Here is a 6,197-nt window from a genome sequence, read left to right on the forward strand (position 1 = left end):
TATATATATATATATACATATATATATATATATTAGTTTTTGAGAAGTTCATACAATTAAATCATTATATTCACTCTCCCTTCATTAACTCTTCCCAGATAAATCCCCTTTTCATTCATTCTCAACCTTGTGTCCTTCTTATCACTATCAAGGCAAATTTGTACTGCCTAAATATTCGTGGATACATGTGGTCTTCCACCAGAACATGGTCAACTTATCAAATAATGCACAGTATTATAAATAGCATAGACTTCTAATTCCCCAAAAATTAAAAAAATCGACTTATATTCTATGATATTAATGTTTATCTTTACACATTGCCAAGTTTTTAATCCTTAGCTTTACCCTCATCGCCATTTTATGCATATGTAAACTGAAAAAAATCTGCAAAAAATCCCTCTTGATTTTTTAATAATTAAGAAGAAAATTAAACAGTAAGTAGGGTTACATAGGACTTAATATAAAATGACTTGTTAAGTCAGTAGTTGCAAGGCCAGAAACTGGAAAAGGAGAAAAAAAAATCCACGTTACAAAGTTAGAAAATCTATTACTATGAATGTCTTTTAAAAGCAGCATTTAACAACTTTAGCCTCTAGTTAAAATGGCATCAGGTTAGTTGATTGAATATTTATTCTTAGAGAAGACATTGATTTCACACACACAATCTATTCTACAGGCTACTGTTTTCTCAGTGGAAAGAGATTGTTTCTAATCAGGTCTCACTGGTGTCTGAGGCTCTGAGAAACAGATCTTTCTTTGAAAATAAACTCTACTTTCAAATATTCAAATATGAAGTCAAGGGCATTCATCAATTGCTGTGTGCTTTCTTTTATAAAAGTAGTCTGCACAAGTGAGGCGTCTAAGGAGCCAGAAGAAACCTGAACCAGGAACACAGGAGGTCTGTCCTAACCAGGGATGCAGGAGACCTGCTGTAACCAAAAACACAGGAGGACCCCCTAACCAGAGAGAGCACTGCCTGCCTCCCAGGAAGCTGGCTTTAACCCAGGTCATAGAGTTCTACCTTACCACAAGGAGACTGGCTCCAGTCAGAGACACCAAGGCCAGTTAACACCAGAGATAGCCAGATGGCAAGAAGTAATTGCAAGAACACAAGGGACAGAACCCAATACAATTTGGCACCATCAGAACCCAGTTCTCCCACCATAGCAAGCTCTGGATACCCCAATACACCTGAAAAGCAAGATTCTGACCTAAAATCCCATCGCATAAAGATGATAGAGCTCTTTAAGGAGAACATAAATAACTCCCTTAAGGAAATACAGGAAGTGCTTGCTTCAGCAGCACATATACTAAAATTGGAATGATACAGAGAAGATTAGCATGGCCCCCATGCAAGGATAGCATGCAGATTTGTGAAGCATTCCATATTTTTAGAACACAAATACCAGCCCAGGATATTATACCCAGCAAAACTTTCAATCACCACAGATGGAGAAACCAAGATATTCCATGTCAAGATTAAATTTAAACAATATTTTTCCACTAATCCAACCCTACAGAGGATATGGGAAGGAAGTCTCCAACACGAAGAGGGTAACTACACCCAAGAAAACACACACACACACACAAATAAACAATTCACAACAAACTCAAAAGAGAAGCATACACACATAATACAACCTCCAGCAACAAAAATAACAGAAACTAACAATTATCTGTCTTTAATATCTTTCAACATCAATGGACTCAACTCCCTAATAAAAAGACATTGGCTAACAGACTGGATACATAAAGAGGACTGAACATTTTACTGCACAGAAGAAAAACACCTCAGTAAAAAAAAAAAAAACAAAAAACAAAACAGATAATACCTTAGAGTAAAAAGCTGGAAGAAAGTTTTCCAAGCAAATGGTCCCAGGAAATAAGCTTGAATTGTCATTCTAATGTCCAATAAAAGAGACATTTAACCAAAAGTTATCAAAGGAGATGGAGAAAGATACTTCATATTCATCAAAGGAAAAATCCACCAAAAGGAAGTTTCAATGCCCCAAATGTAAGGGTACCCACATTAGTAAAAGTAACTTTACTAATGCTCAAAATACATATTGAACCTCACACGATAATGGTGGGAGAATTCAATCTCCCACTCTCACCAAAGGACAGGTCATTGAGACAGAAACTAAACAGAGACACAGTGAAACTAACAGAAGTTATGAACCAAATGGATTTAACAGATATCTACAGAGCATTTCACCTTAAAACAAGAGAATATACCTTCCTCTCAGCAACACATGGAACCATCTCCAAAACTGACCATATAATCAGACACAGAACAAGCCTCAACAGATACAAGAAGATTGAAATAATCCCATGCAGCCGGGTGGTGGTGGCGCACGCCTTTAATCCCAGCACTTGGGAAGCAGAGGCAGGCAGATTTCTGAGTTCGAGGCCAGCCTGGTCTACAGAGTAAGTTCCAGGACAGCCAGGACTACACAGAGAAACCCTGTCTCGAAAAAAACAAAAAGAGAAAAAGAAAAAGAAAAAAGAAATAATCCCATGCATCCTATCAGATCACCATAGACTAAAGCTAGACTTCAATAGCAACAAAAACAACAGAAAGTCCACATATCCATGGAAACTGAACTCTCTGCTCAATGATGACTTGGTCAGGGAAGACATGAAAGATATGGAATTCAGTGAAAATGATGACACATCATACCCAAATTTATGGGACAGAATGAAAACAGTGTTACGAGGAAAATTCATAGCACTAAGTAACTTCATAAAGAAATTGGAGAGGTCCCATCCAAGCAACTTAACAGTACACCTGAAAGCTTAAAATACACCCAAGAGGAGTAGAAGGCAGGGAATAATCAAATTCAGGGCTGAAACCAACCAAGTAGAAACAAAGAGAACTATACAAAGAATCAACAAAACCAAGAGCTGGCTCTTTGAGAAAATCAACAAGATAAACCCTTAGCCAGATTAACCAGAGGGAACAGAGACAGTACCCAAATTAATAAAATCAGAACTGAAAGGGTAGACATAACAACAGAAGCTGACAAAATTCAAAAAATCATCAGATTCTACTTCAAACGTCTGTACTCAACAAAACTGGAAAATCTAGATGAAATGGATGTTTTTCTAGATTGATACCACATATGAAAGTTAAATCAAGATCAGGTAAACTATCTAAACAGTCCCATAACCCCTGAGGAATTAGAAATAGCCCTTCAAAACCTCCTAACCAAAAAAAAAAAAAAAAAAAAAAAAAGCCCAGGGCCAGATGGTTTTAGTGCAGAATTCTACCAGACCTTCAAAGAAGAGCTAATAACAATACTCCTCAAATTATTCAACAAAATAGAAACAGAAGGAACACTACCTAATTCACTCTGTGAAGCCACTGTTACTCTGATACATAAACCACACAAGGACCCAACAAAAGAGAACTTCAGACTAATTTTTCTTATGAATATTGATGCAAAAATACTCAATAAAATTTTTGAAAACCAAATCCAGGAACACATTGTAGCTTGTAGTTTTATGCTCTACCTACCTTTACTCTGGGAGGTGACCATTCTACCAGGCCCCTCCCAGATTCCCTTGAATCCTCTGTTGAAAGATACTGACACAAAGTTGTCTAATTTAAACTTGCCTTCTGGCACAACTGCTGGGTGGTGCTATCTCCTGCCCGGAAAAGCAAGCCCTTATAAATTTCTTATCTCTGTCTCTCCCACCTGCCCTAAACTTCAGTGGCTGGTCCTAACTAGCTCTTTCCAAACAACCCCGGCCATCTGCCAGTAGAAATGGCCACAGGCCACAGCTCCTCTTGAGACCTCACATGCTTTCCTGGTTCTCCTTTCTCCAGGTTCATAGCTGCCTTATTTGTGATAGCCAGAAGCTGGAAATAAACCAGATGTCCCACAACTGAAGAATGGATACAGAAAATGTGGTTCATTTACACATTAGAATACTATTCAGCTATTAAAATGAGGATATCATGAATTTTGCAGATAAATGGATGGAATTAAAAAATATTATCCTGAGTGAGGTAACTCAGACCCAAAATGATATGCATGGTATGTACTCACTGATAAGTGTATATTAGCCAAAAAGTACAGAGTACCTAGGATACAATCCACAGAACTCATAGATTCTAAGAAGTGTAACAGAAAGGCCCAAGTGAAGATGCTTCCATCTCACTTAGAATGGGGAAGAAAATAATCATGGGAGGCAGAGGAAGGGAGGTATCTGGATGAGGGAGAAGAGGGGTAGGGGAGAGGAAAGGGGCAACAGGATCAGATAATGGGGAGAACTGGATAGAATCCCAGAAGGCCAAGAGAATGAATGGACATAAGTAGCGGGGGGGGGGGGGGGGCCAAGAACTAGAGAGACCCTCTTGAAATTACCAGTGACCCAGGAGGTGAGAGACTCTTAGAACTTAATGAGGATGACCTTAACCAAAATGCCCAACAATAGGGAGAAGGAACTTGAAGAGTCCACCTCCAGTAGATAGACAGGGCCTCAAGTGGAGGGTCTGGGTTACTAACCCACAGTCAAAATTTCTGACCCAGAATTGTTCCTATCTAAAAGAACTTCAGGGATAAAAATGAAGAGCAGACTGAAGGAAAGGAGGTCCAATGACCAGCCCAACTTGGGATCCACATCATGAGGCGGGCGGGAGCCGGGAGGGGGGTATGACACCAAGGCCTGACACTATTACTGATGCTAAGACAGACATGCTTACAGGCAGGAGCCTGGCTTGGGTGTCCTCTGAGAGGCCCTACCAACAGCCAACTGAAACAGATGCACATACTTACACCCAACCATTGGACTGAAGTTGGAGACCCCATTGTTGGATTAGGGTAAGGATTGAAGAAGCTGAAGGGGTAAGCAACCCCATAGAAAGACCAGCAGTCTCAACTAACCCAGAACCCAGGGATTTCCTAGAGACTAAACTACCAAAACAGGAGCATACACTGGCTTGTCTGAGGCCCCGGCACATAGATAGCAGAGGTCTGCCTGGTCTGGCTTCAGTGGGAGAAGATATGCTTAATACTTGAGAGCTTTGAGGCCCCAGGGGGGCTGGAGCACCCTTTCAGAGGCAAAGGGGAGGAGAAATGGGATGAAGAACTGTGGGAGAGGGGACTAGGAGGGTGCAAGGACTGGAATGTATTTAAACAAAATAATTAAAATAAAAAGAAAAGAAAAAAAAGAAATTCAGGAAAACATAGAGGAACTGGTAGAAACCATTAAAAGAGGAAACAGGTCCCTTAAAGAAATATAGGGAAATACAATCAAGCAGGTGAAGGAATTGATCAAAATAGTCAAAGACCTAAAATGGAAATAGAAACGATACAGAAATAACAAATGGAGGCAATTCTGGAGATGGAAAACCTAAGCAAGAGGTCAGGAGCTACAGATGCAAGTATCACCAACAAAATACAAGAGATGGAAGAGAGAATCGCAGGCATAAAAGATGCCATAGAAGATATTGACACATTGGTCAAAGAAAATATAAAATATAATTTCTTTAAAGACAGACTTATCTCAGTGACCCATAATAGTTACACAGTTTATAGAAGTGCTTCAATCAGCATCTTAGTATTTTATTAGCTGTGCACTCATGTCTACAGGATAAGACAGAAAGTAAAACATTTCAAAATTAAGATTTAAAAGATCTTGGGCTGGAGAGATGGCTCAGCGGTTAAGAGCACTGACTGCTCTTCCAGAGATCCTGAGTTTAATTCCCAGCAACCGCATAGTGGCTCACAACCATCTGTAACGGGATCTGATGCCCTCTTCTGGTGTGTCTGAAGATAGGTACAGTGTATTCATATACATAAAATAAATAAACCATTTAAAAAAGGAGATCTCATATTTTATGCAAGAAAACATAGATATTATCTATACCAAAATTAACAAAGTTTAATAGGAAAGTTCAGTAATTTTTCAGGAAAATTACTAAGAGATGAGATTTTAGGTGTTCTTCCCACAGAAATGAGCAGCTATCCTGTTGACAGATGTGTTAATTTGCTTGACTGTAATAATTATCCCTGTGTGTGTACATGTGCATAAATGTGTACACTTTAAGTAAATATAATTATAACATTTTAAATAGTGGCATACTTAAGTAAACAAGTAGATGAATTTAAGGAAAGTAGAAGACTTAAAAGCTGATTTCAAGCCGGGCATTGGTGGCGCACGCCTTTAATCCCAGCACTTGGGAGGCAGAG

General features: G+C 39.1%; 1 non-coding gene across 1 annotated transcript; it reads left to right on the plus strand.

The window, feature by feature from the left end:
• Positions 1-1,286: 1,286 nt before the first annotated feature.
• On the plus strand, positions 1,287-1,393 carry LOC114609000. Its single transcript, XR_003709452.1, has one exon. It is a non-coding gene; the product is annotated as a U6 spliceosomal RNA (small nuclear RNA).
• Positions 1,394-6,197: the final 4,804 nt, after the last annotated feature.

Source organism: Grammomys surdaster, unplaced genomic scaffold (assembly GCF_004785775.1).
Source record: "Grammomys surdaster isolate TR1022 unplaced genomic scaffold, NIH_TR_1.0 61, whole genome shotgun sequence".
In the NCBI taxonomy this organism is placed as follows: domain Eukaryota; kingdom Metazoa; phylum Chordata; class Mammalia; order Rodentia; family Muridae; genus Grammomys; species Grammomys surdaster.